Genomic DNA, 19,356 nt, shown 5'->3' with positions numbered 1-19,356 from the left:
AAGACCATCCCCAAGAGAAAGAAATGCAAAAAGGCAAAATGGTTGTCTGAGGAGGCCTTACAAATAGCTGAGAAAAGAAGAGAAGTGAAAGGCAAAGGAGAAAAGAAAAGACATACCCATTTGAATGCAGCGTTCCGAAGAATAGCAAGGAGAGATAAGAAAGCCTTCGTATGTGAGCAATGCAAAGAAATAGAGGAAAACAATAGAAAGGGAAGACTAGAGATCTCTTCAAGAAAGTTAGAGATACCAAGGGAATATTTCATGCAAAGATAGGCACAATAAAGGACAGAAACAGTATGGACCTAACAGAAGCAGAAGATATTAAGAAGAGGTGTCAAAAAAAAAAAAAAAAAAAAAAAGAACAGGTATCAAGAATACACGGAAGAACTATACAAAAAAAAGATCTTCAGGACCCAGATAACCATGATGGTGTGAACACTCACCTACAGCCAGACATCTTGAAATGCAAAGTCAAGTAGGTCTTAGGAAGCATCACTACAAATAAAGCTAGTGGAGGTGATGGAATTCCAGCTGAGCTATTTCAAATCCTAAAAGATGATGATGTTATAGTGCTGCACTCAATATACTAGCATATTTGGAAATCTCAGCAGTGGCCACAGGACTGGAAAAGATCAGCTTTCATTTCAATCCCAAAGAAGGGCAGTGCTGAAGAATGTTCAAACTACTGCACAGTTGCACTCATCTCACATGCTAGCAAAGTAATGCTCAAAATTCTCCAAGCTAGGCTTCAACAGTACTTGAACCAAAAACTCCCAGATGTTCAAGCTGGATTTAGAAAAGGCAGAGGAACCAGAGATCAATTGCCAACATCCACTAAGTGAAAGTGAAGTCGCTCAGTCGTGTCCGACTCTTTGCGACCCCGTGGACTGTAGCCTACCAGGCTTCTCTGTCCATGGGATTCTCCAGGCAAGAATACTGGAGTGGGTTACCATTTCCTTCTCCAGGGGATATTCCTGACCCAGGGATCGAACCAAGGTCTCCCGCACTGGAGGCAGACACCTTAACCTCTGAGTCACCAGGGCAAGAGAATTCCAGAAAAACATCTAGTTCTGCTTTACTGACTACGCTAAAGCCTTTGACTGTGTGGATTACAACAAACTATGGAACATTCTTAAAGAGATGGGAATACCAGACCACCTCTGTCCATGGAATTCTCCAGGCAGGAATACTGGAATGAGTAGCTATTTCTTTCTCCAGAGGATCTTCCCAACCCAGGGATCTAACCCAGCTCTCCTGCATTGTATGCAGATTCTTTACTGTCTGAGCCACCAGGGAAGCCCATGGATGTGATATAAAGAAGATATGAAAAAGGGATACTTAGAGGATTCAGATGTCTTTGTTAAAACAAAGTTATTGAACATATATATATATATATGTATGTATATTCCTTGAATCTAAAATGAAATTGATCATGCTTTCTAAGTTTTCTCTGTGGTCTATCTTGTATCTGTTGCTGAGTTTTAAATCAGCCTTCCTCAGAGTAGAACCTGTAACAGATTTTCAGGCTCACCTAATGTTAATACTTACTGAATAGAGTCCCTGGGGGAGTGGCAGCCTGAGACTGTGTTTTGAAAGTATTCTGCAACTGCTTCATATGTACTCTAAGGTTTGAGAAGCACTGTTCCTCAATAGGACAGCCAACCCACATTAGAAGACATATGTTGGAAAGTGACCCATGTTTGGTCGAGGCACTGGCCATGTTTAAGCTCTTATTCAATTCAAAAAGGTTGGCATGCGCCAAGCTCTTTAAAGACAGCTCTCCAAGGAAAATATATTTAACTTTTAGGTAATCTATTCATACTGCCAGCATTTGCTCTTCATGTCTCTGTTTGTCTTGGATATTTTCCCAGCCCCATGATTTGGCTCCACTTCTTGGTTGCCATTCTGTTATGTCTTTTGTCCACCCACTTACAGGGAAAGGAGTTATATGTAGAATATGATTGTACTGTTTGACTCAGGACAGACTTTTTGTCCTCTTTTTTTTTCTAACTTGTTACTCCTTATGACCTACAGTGTGGTAAGTCATCCATGTGGTTTGATTTGAGAAGTACTAACAGGCTTATCTGAGTCATTATTTGAGAATTTAATTCCTGCCATGGACTACTTACATTGTACGGAGTGCTTATCCCAAGATAGACTCCAATCAAAGTTTCCCCATCAGTTTTTTTTTTTTTTTCTTTTCTGTTTTTTTTTTTAAATTTTATTTTATTTTTAAACTTTACGTAACTGTATTAGTTTTGCCAAATATCAAAGGGTATGGGGAGGGAGGAGGGAGGAGGGTTCAGGATGGGGAACACATGTATCCCCATCAGTTTTGACTGAGAAACACTTCAGTTTGATCTCCATCTTGGAAATAAACTGTGCACATTTAGCATAGTAAACATTGTAAAAATAAAAAAGAACTAAGTCAATGTAGTTTAACCCACAAATATCCCAACTTATTTGATCCCAGACACAGTCGTGCTGATGTTCCAAGGAACTAATATTCTGTGGACACATTTCAGGACTGCTACTAAGTCGCTTCAGTTGTGTCCAACTCTGTGCAACCCCATAGACAGCAGGCAGCCCACCAGGCTCCGCCGTCCCTGGGATTATCCAGGCAAGAACACTGGAGTGGGTTGCCATTTCCTTCTCCAGTGCATGAAAGTGTCCAACTCTTCGCTACACCATGGGCTGGACCCTCCATCCATGGGATTTTCCAGGCAAGAGTACTGGAGTGGGTTGCCATTGCCTTCTCTGCATTTCAGGACTACTATACTGCAATGTTATGTGCTGGTTTCCTGGTTGAGGCTTCATTTTTCAAATATCTTTTTTTTTAAACTATGAAGAGCTTACCTTGGGCAAGTGATAGGAGTGATCTATAAATACCTCTGGAAATTTTTACCACAGAGAGACTAAAGGATAACTAACAGAGTGTAGTACAAGAAGAACGCCACTGCAGGCATATGTATTTTGAGATGAGAAGGGAAGCATGAAAGAACTAGAATTGAAATTTGGGGTATAACTGGCGTGATTGTGCATCTTCTGAGTTAACTCCAGTGCACTTAGGAGGGAACAGATGAAAGTAAGATTCAGAGAACGGAGAGGATGAAAGGAAAGACGATGAAGATGGGATTTAAGGGAAGATGTTTACATTTCACATTGAGCTTTTACATTGGGCTTTCCTGGTGGCTCAGATGGTAAAGAATCTGCCCTGCAATACAGAAGACCCGGGTTTGATCCCTGGTTCGGGATGATCCCCTGAGAAGGAAATGGCAACCCACTTCAGTATTCTTGCCTGGAGAATTCCATGGACACGGGAGCCTGGCGGGCTACAGTCCATGGGATCACAAAGAGTCAGACAATGACTGGGCAGCTAACACTTTCACTTTCTTTACATTTGAAAATTTTTGAGCTGTTAATCCAATCAGGAGAGTAGAAAATTGAGATATAGGTATAAAGATATATGTGTGTGTGTGTTACTGTATATGTGTGCATGTTCACACATTTGTCTGTCTCTTTAGCATTAAACTGTTAAAGTTAATTATCTCACAAGTCCGAACTTCTGATACCAATATCATAGTCAGTATACTGTGAAACTTTCTGAACTTGTGAAATTGCTGAACTAGAGAAGGCTTGATATCCTGCTGTGTGTGAAGACAAGAACATGGTCATTTTATTTTTATTTTTCCTCTAGTTTCATTTCTGTCACTTTTATTAGTGTTCTTAGAACCACTGAGGACAGACTTTGAAACTCTGTAAATTTTTTAAAAGGCAAAGTCTTTAATAAATTGAATGAAAGGAAGTAAGATAAGGTTTCGTCTCTTTTTCATATTCCCATCAGCATAAATATCCTAGCAAAATTCATGTTTGTTTTCGATTATGACCGTACTGCTTGCTTCCTCTATAGGTTAACGCTATTCTTTGAAGTAGATACAGAAGTATATATCCTTAGAACATTTCTTGGATATTAGCTTGAAATAACAAACCACCCATAAAATGCAAGGTTTTAGGCAAGAACTCTAAAAAATTTGTATTCTATCTAAATGTTTATAGTAAAACAGCATTTGAAACTTCTCAATATTGCACTTATGTCCTAACCAGGTACAACCACGTGGGAAAGGCCGATCCTAATCTACAGTTTTTCAGTTTGGCACATTTTGGCTTCTGTGAAAGCCTCCTTTTGGGTCTGTTTCCTTTTCCACTTGTATTCTTTTTTCAGATCCCTTTTCATGTCTCCACACTGTCACTCAGTTCATCAAAGCCTGCCCTCCAGAAAGGAGCTGATAGGCGACTTCATAATAAGTATTAATAACTGATAAGGCTGAACACATTACAGGAGGAGTGCATTATATTTTATTAATGTTAATCCTTGATTCCAAGTGAATTAAATTCTCTTTGTAAAATTTCATCCACCAGCAATGTTTAGGAAAGGTAAGCCTGCAGTGGTTTACTGGAGTCAGCCAGTACTGACTCTTAAGAACTGATTGTTAAATTTTTATGAATTATAGTGAGCTGGTTGTTAAACATAGGCATTATTAAAACTTAAATTATAGAAATGTATAATTAATTAAATCATACTAAAAGCAAAGATTTTACTCCAAGCCTATCATGTTTTAATTATGCTAATTATTTCAGTATGATCAATGCTCTTGAGGATATTTTTGTCCGTTGTGTAAGGGGTTTGTATAATCACACATCTTGTTCCAGTTTCATTCAAGTCACATATTGGTAGGTTGAAATTGGTCCGTGGTAGGTATATTTACACTATAGACGTTAGCAAATATGCCACATCAAGAGTTTAGTTTATTGTTTCTTGATTGTCTAAGCTTGAGAAAATCCTGGAGAAAATGTTAACAGTTCTCAGTTCAATTCAGTTCAGTCTTTCAGTTGTGTCTGACTCTGTGACCCCATGGACTGCAGCATGCCAGGCTTTCCTGTCCATGACCAACTCCCAGAGCTTACTCAATTCAAGCTCATGTCCATTGAGTCAGTGATGCCATCCGACCATCTCATCCTCTGTCATCCCCTTCTCCTCCTGCCCTCAATCTTTCCCAGAATCAGGGTCTTTTCAAATGAGTCAGTTCTTTGCATCAAGTGGCCAAAGTATTGGAGTTTCAGCTTCAGCATCAGTTCTTCCAGTAAACACTCAGGACTGATTTCATTTAGGATTGACTGGTTGGATCTCCTTGCAGTCCAAGGGACTCTCAAGAGTCTTCTCCAACACCATAGTTCAAAAGCATCAATTCTTCTGCACTCAGCTTTCTTTATAGTCCAATTCTCACATCCATACATGACTACTGGAAAAACAATAGCTTTGACTAGATGGACCTTTGTTGGCAAAGTAGAGTCTCTGCTTTTTAATATGCTGTCTAGATTGGACATAGCTTTTCTTCCAAGGACATAGCTTTCTTCCAAACTCTTGCATCAGTAGCTGTATCAGAGTTCTCCAAAGAAAGGAAACCCATAGGGTGTGTGTGTGTGTGTACATATATATGTATATACACATATATATATACATACACACATATATGTGATATATATGAGAGATTAATTTCAAGAAACTGGCTCATATGCTTGTGCAGACTGGCAAATCTATAATCTGCAGCGTAGGCTGGTAGGGTAGAGATTGCAGTAAGAGTTGATGCTGCATTTTGAACTCGGTCTGCTGATAGAACTCCCTCTTCTTTAAGAAACATCAGTCTTTTTCTATTAAGACCTTCACCTTACTGGATGAGGTCCACCCACAAGTTTAACAACCCTGGTTAAACTTAGAAGTGTGTTATTGCTATAAATTTTACATTGTTTAATAGCCAAAAATTGAGGAAATGTTTTCTTAGTATTTGTGTACTGTTACCCAGTTCAGCAACGAATATGACACATATTTTCTTCATTTTACTTTCTTCAGGATTCATTAAAGTAAGAGAAAGTATCAACAGCTTTCGTTAATGGAAATGCCCTGCTCATCAGTTGCAACCACGGATTAGCCACCATGATGATTAATGACTTGTGTCAAATAGACTAGGCCACAGTACCCAGATGTTTGGTCAAATAATCTTCTAAATGTTTTTCTGAATTTGTTATTTAGATGAGATTTATATAAATGGATTTTGAGTTAAGCAGATTGCCCACCCTATGTGGATGGGCTTCACTCATCCAGTCAGGTGAAGGTCTTAATAGAAAAGACTGATGTTTCTCAAAGGAGAGGGAGTTCTGTCAGCAGACTGAGTTCAAAATGCAGCATCAACTCTTACTACAATCTCTACCCTACCAGACTACCCTGAAGATATGGATTTGCCAGTCTGCACAATCATATGAGCCAGTTTCTTAAAATTAATCTGTCTCATATATCGCACATATATGTGTATATACATATATATGTACACATACCCACACACACACACACACACACACCCCCATTGGTTTCCTTTCTCTGGAGACCTCTGACTGACACACCTCTTGATGCAAGAGTTTGGCAAAACAAAGAATGTGTGCAAATCAATTGATTATATGGAGTTTGCAATAAGTAGCATTGTATATTTAAAAATTGTGAGCTATATGCCACACATTCTGAATATGTATAACATTTATTATAAACTTATATATGCATATGATGCACACATTTTTTTTTCTCAGAGATTCAGGTGTTCAATACTTAGCAGCAAAGCAAACATAAAAGTGTGTATAAGTTCCCTCAATCAGATTGTCTCTGTGTGTAAGATCTGCTACAAGTTTAGAGCTGTGTGATTTTCATGTTTCCTCAAATGGTTTTCAAAATATTTTTAATATGAGGAAATAAAAACCACTCTTATCCAATATTGTTAGCATTAATTGAAAGACAAAATTTTTGCTTTTTGAGTATGTAACAGCTATTATTAACTGCATTGTATCTTTTTAAGCAAAATTTCAAAAGTAATTAGCTATGGTTTCATAAATATAATATTTTCAGCAAAAAAAAAAGCTATTGGGATACTAATGCTGCAAAGGCAAAGTGTATGTGTGACTAACTGCAGGTGTTCAGTTTTCAAAGCCTTTGAAAACACTTGAACGTTGAAACCTACATGGCATTTCATCTCCTGAAGAGAGATATAGTTTGAGTGGGTTCCACAGTTGTTTGAAGTATGTAGTTTCATAATGCCCCAGCATTTCAGATTCAAGATTTAATAATCTCTCACCTGCTAAATCATCAAATGCCCTTTCATAACAGGATGTCGTAGTACCGTTTATTTCAATGGCAGCCATGGGACAATATAGTCTTAAGCCATTGATATCGATAAAGAACCTGCAGAGCACCAGGGGGAGAAAGAAAAAAAGATCTTGCCTGGACTTAATATGCTTTTGCTCCTTCAAAAGGCAGGAGAATATTAACTTTAATTTATTCAGTTATGCATTTTTTTCAACGTGCAGCGTTACAGAATGTGGGAAAAAAAGAATAGATATGCAAAATAGTAGTAAGCCCTTTGTGTGAATTGTGCTTTCTTAATGTTCAGTTATTGATTTTCTTTGTGTGACTTGACTTTGCAATGAATAAGATGGAAAGACAAAATCAATATGAAATAAAACTTACAGAAGGGCTGTTTTGGTGTGATGCAGACTTCATACATTTCTGGAGTGTTTAGGTTTGTCTTTGCAAAGCAGCTTGAAAAGAAGTACATGAAGTCGATGGCAATAATAGTGTGACAGAACAAGTACTTTATTTCTAGAATGGTGATCATAGAGTCCTGCTCTATAATTGTTACTTTTGAGCACTGACAGATTTTTCATTGGTCTGATTTGGGGTGTATCCTTTTAAACTAGTCACGGACCTTAAATCCATACCTAAAGTCAGTACTATTTGATGTTTGTATGCAGCACTAATAGCAGAGTGTTTCCCTTGCTATTATTTCATTTTAGATCCACAAAAAACCTGGGATGCAGGAGAGGATAAATAGCCGCCACTGTTCCCTGTTTTAGATGTGAGAAACCTGGCATAGCATGGTGAGGTGTCACGTCTGAAACTAAAGTTTCTTAATTCTCAAACTCCCACAACCACCCAATCTACATCATTTTCTCTATTTCCCAACCAAAATAATTCAAATTCCTTAAATCTTCACAAAGTACCCACATTCTCATTTTGCCTACATCTATTCAACTGCAACAGTTTCAGATAGGACTGAATTATTTAGCTTCATTACCCACCCCTCTGTCTATCAAATGACTGTAGTGAACAAAAGCAGGAAATTAGCCACATCTGTATCATTATTCAAATCATCATTTTTAAATGTCGTAAAAAATGTGCTTATATCATTGCAAATAAACTAGGAAAAGAAAACCAAAATACCAATATGTAGGGATGGTATTCATAGTCTAAGGGCCCTTGGGTTCTTTTTCATTTCTGCCCACCAGGACTTGAAATATGACTGTTGCAAAGCGATGAGAATAGGCAGATGTCAGCTGAAGATTTGTTCTGGTTTATTGCTGTGTGCTCGTATGTGAGGATGGAAATATGAATGGATTTTCAGGGCTGAGAGTAAAGACCAGAAATTATTAGCTTAAATGAGAGCACCCAACAGAGAAATTCCAAGAGGAAAGGAAACCACAGCATCGGAGGGACTTTTAAAAGTCACCTGTCTGAAAGTCCATCTGCAAAGCACTCCCTTCTATAAGAGCCAAGGGAAATAGTCGTAGCTTTGGGACACATTCTCCCTTGAGAGACGGCGCGTTCTAGTGTGGAGTGCTAAAGTTTGCATGCTTTTTCATACATTAAAGAAAAATTCTGTCTTCCTATAGTATGTTCCAAATTCTGTGATTCGAGAATATTGTTCTGGCTCTGAAAATAATTGACAAGTGATTTGTGTATTAATTGATTCATCTTCTCAGTCATAGAGTCAGTATTTACTGAGTACCTGTCATGCGTGAGGAATTCTGCGAGGTGTTGAGTGTATTTAGCTCCTTTTCAGAAGGAAAATCTTTCAAATATTTGAAGTCCTATAGCCCTGAAAATATTTATTTCATTTCTCTGATGACATAATTCCATGTCTTTCACTGTTCTGCTTTCTCGCTTCTGCTTGCCTTCAGTTTCTGAGATGAACAGGGGAAGATGATTACTGATGTATTTATGATTACTGGACGTGTTTAATAAGAAAGGAGCATTTCTCATTTTGTGAACAATAGTAGGCCTCTTATTGTAGGAGGTCACATAATGTGTATCATATCTGAAAAACTCAAATTTTGGTATTATCATTTTGTTTTTAAAATTGCCTACGACTGATTAATTTTAGTAATTTATAAATTATTGAGTGCTTTTGTTTTGAGGTGAATGACTTTTATGCAATGCCCACTAATTTATCTGAGGGTTTCTGAACTTCAGTCTTCATTACAGAGACACTATCTAAATGTTTTTTTCTTTTTTTTTAATCAGAATGAACTTACCCTGCAACTTAATTCTCTTTCACTTCTTAAGAGTTTGCCCATTTGGAAAATGTTAATATTTTCAGTTGATAAGCAATTTATGTAAATAGCTCAACAAGATTTCAAATTCCTTAGCTGTTGGGTATCATTTTAAATTTATGCTATATAGATTTTAAAAAGAAATACCTATGGGAATGAGAAGCAGAGAGCTTATGGTCAGACTTGAAAATAAATCCTTACCTGGGTTAAGTCTCATCTGTACGTGCTGTAAATTGCTGGAGAATGAACTGATTTTACACATGACAAGTTTGTTGGGCTTTAATAACTTCTGGTGCTTATTGATTTTTGTAGCACTCTGTCAAAACCTGAAAACCCCATAGATGGTAGACTTTTAGATTGAATTGTAAACTCCTTGTTCACCTTACTGGGTGCCTAGTCCTGGCATTTCTCTTTATGCGGCTTTTGATAAGTTTTGAGGCAGGGAAAGGGAAACAACCACCCAGATTTTGGAATAATGTGCTACTATCATACTAAATAAAGAATCTTCCTGAAATGCAGGAGACCTGGGTTCGATTCCTGGGTCAGGAAGATCTCCTGGAGAAGGGAATGGCTACACGCTCCAGTATTCTTGCCTGGAGAATTTCATGGGCAGAGGAGCCTGGCGAGCTACAGTCCACGGGGTCGCAAAGAGTCGGACACGGCTGAATAACTACTTGTGCAGTGTGTGTGCATCATAATAAACAGTGTCTATTTATAGACTTGACAGGGCTCACTTTTCTCAGTGTTTATGAATTATGGGGCAGAGTCCAATCTATGTTTTTTTTTAAGTGATATTTTTCAATTATCTCTTGTTCTGAGAGAATGTATTGGATGGAAGTGCTAGTTAGGAGGTAATTAGTAAACTAATATTTTCCTGAATTCGCCTGATTTTACTTTTCGGAAGTGTGAAGTCTAATTTACTTCTAGTTATTTTAATATTTATTTATTTAGCTAAAGAGTTTTCATCAACTTTTTTTTTTTAAGGTGGCAGTTTTCTTATAACATTCTTTTTTTTTTTTTTTTCATTGAGCTACTGTTTTTAATTAACAAAATTATATATATATATAACATTCTTTTTTTAAGTAATGTATTTCTTTTAATTTATAATTTTATTTTTATACAGGTGCCGTGGCTTGTAATATTATATTAGTTTCAGGTATATAACACAATGATCCTAAATTTTTATAGATTAGACTCCACTTAAAATCACTATAAAAGTATTAGCTGTATTTCTTGTGTTCTACCATATAGCATGCAGCTTATTTATTTTATACATAGTAGTTTGCACTGCTTAATCCCCTACTTATCATGTACTTCCCTTCCCCTTCTCACCACTGGTAACCACTAGTTTGTTTTCTTTTTATTTATTTATTTTAATTAGAGGCTAATTACTTTACAATATTGTATTGGTTTTGCTATACATCAGCATGAATCCGCCACAGGTGTACACGTGTTCCCAATCCTGAACCCCCCTCCCACCTCCCTCCTCATACCATCCCTCTGGGTCATCCCAGAGCACCAGCCCCAAGCATCCTGTATCCTGCATCAAACCTGACTGGCGATTCATTTCTCACAGATATTTTTTAAAAGTCTTTATTAAATTCATTACAGTACTGTTTCTATTTTATGTTTTGGTTTTATGGCCAGGAGGCATGTGGGATCTTAGCTCGCCCCACCAGGGATCCAACCCTCACTCCCTGCATTGGAAGGTGAAGTCTTAACCATTGGATGGCCAAAGAAGCCCTTACTTTGCTTTTAATACTGAAGAAAGTTACCGAGCCACTGTTAGAGTTCAGCTAACTCATTGTAAATTTCAGATCAACTTTATGTAACTATTATTATATTATTACATTGGGCTTATTCTTGCAGCATGCTTAGCTTCCTTCAGTGGACAGTGTCTAACTAGAAAACAAGTATAGCATTATGGCTAAATATGTGGCCACTGGATTCAGACTGCTTGAGGGTCTTCTCTGCTGTGTGATCCAGTCAAATTCTGTGCCTTTGCATTTCATTTTCCTCATCTGTTAGTTGGTCTGGAAGGATAATTACTTCAAAGAGTTATTGAAAGAATTAACTAAAAGAATACATATACATAGCCATATTAATGTTTCTTTGAGGAAAGAACAAACTGAATTCACCCATTTGATTTTGGTTATGGTAAAAATAAAACTAAGTAGATAATTCTTACAATTAAAGCCTGGGATGGTTTGGGTTTTATTAGAGTTGACATCTGTAAATTATCAGTATTAGTTTTTTGTTTTTATTTTTCTTGCTAAGTGATTCTGAGGTTGCTATTTGCTTGCCTTGTACAAAATAAACTTTGGTTTTGTTTAGTTTTTGGTATTCACTGTATTGCTGTCTCTAAAGAAAGTCTTTGAAATATTGAATACTTAGATCAGATTTTTAATATCCATTCATGATGGGCAGATATATCCACATAAATTCGATCATAATACGAGAGGAAGACTCTGATAAAGCAGACAACACATTGACTTTTAATATCAAGACTCTTTTAAAATGTGAATTGTGTTAATATTTTAAATACACAAATGCTTAAGATTAATTGTATCTTTGACATTTTACATTTTTCTTGTCGAGCACCATGCTATTTGTTTGCACTCAGGCTGGGGAAATGAATCGGACAACTATTTAGGCCGTTAGACCGATGAGGACATCACCTGTGGGGATAGTCTGAAAGTGGGTGAGCTACCTGACAGCGAGACTCTTCTTGTTACATGGCAACACTGCCACTGAGTCCTTGCTTTCTGCCCTGACTTTACTTGGTGGAATAAAAATCCACTTCACACTTAATCTTACATGTATGTGTCTAGAATATCAGAAAAAACACCGAATTTACTGTCTGTGTGACTTTGAGTAAGTCACTTAACCATTTGGGCCTGTTTCCTCGTCTATAAAAAAGAAATAATCTTTCCATTATCACATCTCATAGGTTTTTATAGTAAAGATTGGAGTTTTATGGTTTCTAAGGAGTGATGTGTTTATAAAATGATGTTATTTATGGAACTTGTAATCTTCTGCAGAATTTATTTATTGCCCAAGGGCTTTCTTTTTCTGTAATGGAGACTTTGCATTATAGTGGGAAGAGGCTAGGGATCTTCCTCAGTTGTATTAAGGGACTCTGGGTCATTTCATTCAGCTTTGTGTATCCACATCTTCTTCTGTTGAGTCAATGGATTGGACTCCATGATGTCTATGATTCCATCTAGCTCTAAGTTTTAACTGTTATATAATTTCATAGTATCTCCTTGATTTTCTCCATAAATTGTTTCTTCTACAGAACCACAAAATGAAGGAAGTACTTTTGCTCTATCTACATACTTCAAAATGAGTGAAACTAGGAGATAATGTGTTGCACTTGAAGATCACTTTATATATGTGTGTGTATAAACTTATCTGTATATATATACTTCTTATATAAAGAAACTTTGTAGTAAGTTTTTCTAAATAACTAAAATATCATAATTAATATTATATAATTGAAAAAATTGTAATTATCTGGGACAACTCAGAGGGAAGGGGTAGGGAGAGAGATGGGAGGAGGATTCAGGATTGGAGGACACATGTGCACCTGTGACTGATTCATGTCTATATGTGGCAAAAACCACCACAATATTGTAGAGTAATTATCCTCCAATTAAAACAAATTAATTAATTTTTAAAAAGTGTAACTAAGACTAAAAGAAAACATGTTTATGGACCAGAATACAAAATTTTAACTACTTTTCATTCAGAATAGAATTTACTTTGGTTTGCTAGTTATTTGTCCAGGTAACCATAATTTCTATTATAGATGCTATAATAAATGTGTTTACTTAAACATGAATTTTCTTCATAAGTAAGACGTATATTTGTTAACTGTGTGAACTATTTGATCCAATGAAGAAAGAAATCATTCGACTCATATTTTTATGCCCTATGAAAATTTTGAATATAAAAATGTGTTACAAATAATTTTTATTCAAGAAAAAGACCTCAGGATCAAGCCCCAGATAAAAAGGTACTTGGTCCCGAAACACTAGTGGTATTTCAGAAATGTCCAAAAGCTATACAACAAAGTGGATTTGACTAGAACTGTTTTCAATTTGCACTTGCCTCCTGGGTATCTGTTCAAACCTGCTTATGAATAGACTCTGACTGATTTGTAAAGGGGGTTTGTTTTTGGATTCATAGCAGTGTAAAGCATTCTTGTATAAGCCACGGTACTTCCCTGTTTTGTTATATATTACACTGCAAGTGGTCCTCTGTAAATTAAAAAAAAAAAAAGTTGTAAAGATAAAATGCAAACTGGTGTTCATTGCTTAGGCTAGGTTTGCATATGAAATAGTTCTGAAGTCATTACTCTAACTGCATTATTGGCGATGCAGGGGATATTTCTGGTGAACTTCTTTCTGCTATTTTCATTTCTATGTTGTCTTCAAAACTGTCCAACTGATTTCTTAGTTTTCTTCACTGATTCTTCTTTTCTGCTCCTCTCCAAGCTCTGGGATTTCACATACCACTTGTCTTCATTCTCTTTGCTTCTTGCTCTGTTCTGCTCAGGCTTACTCATGGTGGGAACCACAGCTATGTGAAACACTAACTTTACTTATAACTGTCTTTGGGACTTGTCTATTTAAATGACCCACAATTACTATTTAGCAGCTTGTCTTCTATCTCTTTCTGTCTCCAAATTCCTGCTGCAGTGTTTGCTACCCAGTTTTCTTAAGCTCAAACCTAAGTGAGTTTTACTATTTCGTTTTCTCCCTCAGTTCAGTTCAGTTCAGTCGCTCAGTCATGTCTGACTCTCTGCGACCCCATGAATCGCAGCACACCAGGCCTCCCTGTCCATCACCAACTCCCGGAGTTCACTCAAATTCACGTCCATCGAGTTGGTGATGCCATCCAGCCATCTCATCCCCTGTTGTCCCCTTCTCCTCCTGCCCCTCAATCCCTCCCAGCATCAGAGTCTTTTCCAACAAGTCAACTCTTTGCATGAGGTGGCCAAAGTACTGGAGTTTCAGCTTTAGCATCATTCCTCCCAAAGAACACCCGGGACTGATCTCCTTTAGAATGGACTGGTTGGATCTCCTTGCAGTCCAAGGGACTCTCAAGAGTCTTCTCCAACACCACAGTTCAAAAGCATCAATTCTTCGGTGCTCAGCTTTCTTCACAGTCCAACTCTCACATCCATACATGACTACTGGAAAAACCATAGCCTTGACTAGATGGACCTTTGTTGACAAAGTAACGTCTCTGCTTTTGAATATGCTGTCTAGGTTGGTCAGAACTTGCCTTCCAAGAAGTAAGCATCTTTTAATTTCATGGCTACAGTCACCATCTGCAGTGATTTTGGAGCCCCCCCAAAATAAAAGTCTGACACTGTTTCCACTGTTTCCCCATCTATTTCCCATGAAGTGATGGGACCAGATGCCATGGTCTTAGTTTTCTGAATGTTGAGCTTTAAGCCAACTTTTTCACTCTCCTCTTTCACTTTCATCAAGAGGCTTTTAGTACCTCTTCACTTTCCCTCCACCAATACACTTTTCACAATCTCTTTAGCAGCACTGTCCAAATTCTGCCCCCTTTCCTCATTTGCAAGGTCATCACTTTGCTCTAGACTACATAAATGCTTTCCTTATCTAACTTAGTGGCCTCCCCAAAGCTCTCCTTATTGCCAACCACTTCATCTCTAGTCAACCTTGGAACATGCAATCAGATCAGTCATAACCCTTGTTGCTTAAAATGTTTGTCACTTAGTCATTAAGGGCCTTCATAATCTGACTCAAGTCCATTTTTTGAAGAATATAACTTTCTAGTTTACTTATATTTTTTAACCTTACAATTTCAAGTATAATAGTCCCAGGCATTTTTAAAATTGGTGTGTAGTTAATTTATAATATTGTGTTATTTTCAGGTGTATAGCACACACACACATACACATAGGCTTTTTCAGATTCTTTTTCATATGTTATTACAAAATATTGACTATAGTTTTCCTTGCTATGTAAGCAGTAGTTGTTGGTTATCTGTTCTGTATGTAGTAGTGTTACATGTAAAATCCCAATCTCCTAATTTATTCCTCCCCCACCCCCATTTGTTAACTGTAAGTTTGTTTTCTATGACTGTGATTCTCTTTCTGTTTTGTGATTAAGCTCATTTGTATCCTTTTTTAAGCTTCTGCATGTAAGTGATATCATATATTTGTCTTTATCTGGCTTATGTAACTTAGTGATAATTTCTAGGTCCATCCATAATGCTACAAATGGCATTATTTCATTCCTTTTTATGGCTGAGTAATAGTCCATTGTGTGCATGTATATGTGTGTATGTATTATATATATATATACCACACCTTCTTTATCCGTTCCTCTGTTGATGGACATTTAGGTATCTTCTATGTCCCAGCTATTGCAAATAACAATAAATGCAATGAACACTGAGGTGAATGTATCTCTTCAAGTTATGTTTATCTCTGGATATATGCCCAGGAGTGGGATTACAGGATCATATGGTAGCTCTATTTTTAGTTTTTTGAAGAGCCTCCATACCATTCTCCATAGTGTTGTAAAAATTCATATTGCCACCAACAGTGTAGGAGGGTTCCCTTTTCTCCACACCCTCTCCAGCATTTATTATTTGTAAAATTTAGATGATGGCCATTCTGACTGCTGTGAGGTGATACCTTATTGTAATTTCAATTTACATTTCTCTGATAATTAGCAATGTTGAACATCTTTTAGTGTGCCTTTTGGCCATCTTTATGTCTTTTTTTTGAGAAGTGTCTGTTTAGAGCGGCCCATTTTGTACCTCCCAGTTATCCCAGTGTGGAAAAAGCTGCAAGTGGTCTACCAAAATCTATACTATTCTTCCTGAGCACAAGACATGACTCAGCATTCTTTAAGTTAAGATACGGCAATATGGTTTAATTCCTGGCAATGAAATGAGAGTAAAAGTGATACGTAATATTTCTGGGTTTTATTACTCTAAGATATAGGGTACATTCTCTTTTTCCTCTTTCCCTTTGAATTGGCTAGAATCTGAGGCAACCATTATTGACCATGGAGAAGATAATGCAAGGGACAAAACCACATTAATGATTGCTTGGGACTGAGTTACCTGCACTAACCTTGACTTTCTAGCTAGTGGAGGTGATGGAATTCCAGTTGAGCTATTTCAAATCCTAAAGATGATGCTGCGAACATGCTGCACTCAATATGCCCGCAAATTTGGAAAACTCAGCAGTGGCCACAGAGCTGGAAAAGGTCAGTTTTCATTCCAATTCCAAAGCAAGGCAATGCCAAAGAACGCTCAAACTACCACACAATTGCACTCATTTCACACGGTAGTAAAGTAATGCTAAAAATTCTCCAAGCTAGACTTCAACAGTATGTGAACTGATATCTTTCAGATGTTCAAGATGGATTTAGAAAAGGCAGAAGAACCAGAGATCAAATTGCCGACATCCATTGGATCATTGAAAAACCAAGAAAATTCCAGAAAAACATCTACTTCTGCTGCATTAACTATGCTAAAGTCTTTGACTGTGTGGATCACAACAAACTGTGGGAAATTCTTACAGATGGGAATACCAGACCACCTTACCTGCCTCCTGAGAAACCTGTATGCAGGTCAAGAAGCAACAGGTAGAACTGGACATGGAACAACAGACTGGCTCCAAATAGGGAAAGGAGTACGTCAAGGCTGTATATTGCCATGCTGCTTATTTAACTTATATGTAGAGCATTTCACCATGTGAAATGCTGGGCTGGATGAAACACAAGCTGGAATCAAGATGGCAGAGAGAAGTATCAATAACCGCAGATATGCAGATGACACCACCCTTATGGCAGAAAGTGAAGAGGAACTAAAGAGCCCCTTGATGAAAATGAAAGAGGAGAGTGAAAAAGCTGGCTTAAAACTCAGCATTCAAAACACGAAGATCCTGGCATCTGGTCCCATCACTTCATGGCAAATAGATGGGGAAACAATGGCAACAGTGACAGACTTTATTTTCCTGGGCTCTAAAATCACTGCAGATGGTGACTGCAGCCATGAAATTAAAAGACGCTTACTCCTTGGAAGAAAAGCTATGACCAACCTAGACAGCATATTAAAAAACAGAGACATGACTTTACCAGCAAAGGTCTGTATAGTCAAGGCTATGGTTTTCCCAGTAGTCTTATATGGATGTGAGAGTTGGACCATAAAGAAGGCTAAGTGCCAAAGAATTGATGCTTTTGAATTATGGTGTTGGAGAAGACCCTTGAAAGTCCCTTGGACTGCAAGGTGATCCAACTAGTCCATTCTAAAGGAAATTAGTCCTGAATATTCATTGTAAGGATTGATGCTAAAGCTGAAGCTTCTATACTTTGGCTACCTGAGGCGAAGAACTGACTCATTGGAAAAGACCCTGATGCTGGGAAAGATTGAAGGCAGGAGGAGCAAGGGACAACAGAGGATGAGATGGTTGGGTGGCATCACCAACTCAATGGACATGAGTTTGAGCTATCTCTGGGAGTTGGTGATGGACAGGGAAGCCTAGCGTGCTGCAGTCCATGGGGTCACAAAGAGTCAGATACAACTGAGGGACTGAACGACGACAACAACGTTGACTCTTTTCCTTGGCATTATTCTATGGAAGTGGAATAAGCTTTTTAAAAACTACAAAGTTTTTTTTTTTTTTAATTTGAGACTTCTAAACAGTATTTCTTAATTTTTCATATAAACATTCTGTATAGTACCTTGAAATTCTATATCCTCGCAGAACGAAGTTACAAAGCCTCATATTCCTTATTGAAACTGTCAGCAAGAATAGCAAATACCTTTTTTTAGGTATTCCCACCTTATATTCTGATATAAGGTGTTACTTCTATTTTCATGGTGAGAGACTTCAAATTATAACCTGGCCCTGGATCACCGAACTCTGCCCAACATCTCCATCTTCAGTGGCCTTTGTTAGGATGTCATTTACAATGTTATACTTTTTTTCAATAGACCAAAACAGAATGTGGTTTAAGTGAGAAGAATACTTATTTCTTGTGTAAAAGCCTAGAACAACATCCAGGAGGATAGAGCAACTCTGTTTTATAAGACGTTTCTTCTGTCTTGTGGTTCTGCCTTTCTTGAGTGTGTTCTTCAAAGACTAAAATATGTCATCATCACGGTAGAAGGGCTCAGTCATTCTTACCATGAACTGCAGTTTGCATAATAGCTTTGGTCCAGATCCTAGTGTTCAGAACTGAATCAAATCACCACACCTACATGCAAGAGATGGAGAAATGTAGTCTTTAATTGTGAGGCCATGAGCCCAATTAAAATTTGGTTACGTAATTACAAGGAAAAAAAGAATGATAGGTATTGAGGGAAAGCTAGTGATAACTACAATACTACACAGCTATATGAAATTTGTAAAATCACCTGCTTGGTCTTTCTGAGATGGAAATCATTTTTTTCTTCTAAATATTCCTCTCCCATGGTCTGCTTGATCTTTGCATGCAGCAGAAACATCCAGCTAGTCAACACAACAAACCAAACCTCCTTATTCCTCATATGTCTAATATATCTAGTATCTATTCCTCATGTGTCTAATCCATGACACATCCTGTCGATTCTATCTTAGTAACATTATGTTCACTCTTCTCCTTTCCTCCACTCTGCAAAGATTGTAGAAAGCTTATGCCTTCATCATCATCTTCTCTTCAACTGTTACACTGACAGTGGGTCTTTAAATGGGATTGGACTTGAAGTATTGTGTCCCTCTTAATCCATCCTCCAAGACCATAATGATCTTTCTTAAATTTAAGTATGTTCATTTTACTCTTCTGTTAAAAGCCTTTTGATGGTTCCTCATTGTCTGTGCAATAAAGTCCAAAATCCTTAGCTAAGCACTTAAAGCTCTCCATGTTCTTACCCCTTACTTTTAAGTAT

The sequence above is a fragment of the Bos mutus genome, chromosome 9, assembly GCF_027580195.1.
Source record: "Bos mutus isolate GX-2022 chromosome 9, NWIPB_WYAK_1.1, whole genome shotgun sequence".
Taxonomy (NCBI): Eukaryota; Metazoa; Chordata; class Mammalia; order Artiodactyla; family Bovidae; genus Bos; species Bos mutus.
The sequence above is the reverse complement of the archived record's forward strand: the minus strand, read 5'-3'. Positions refer to the sequence as shown.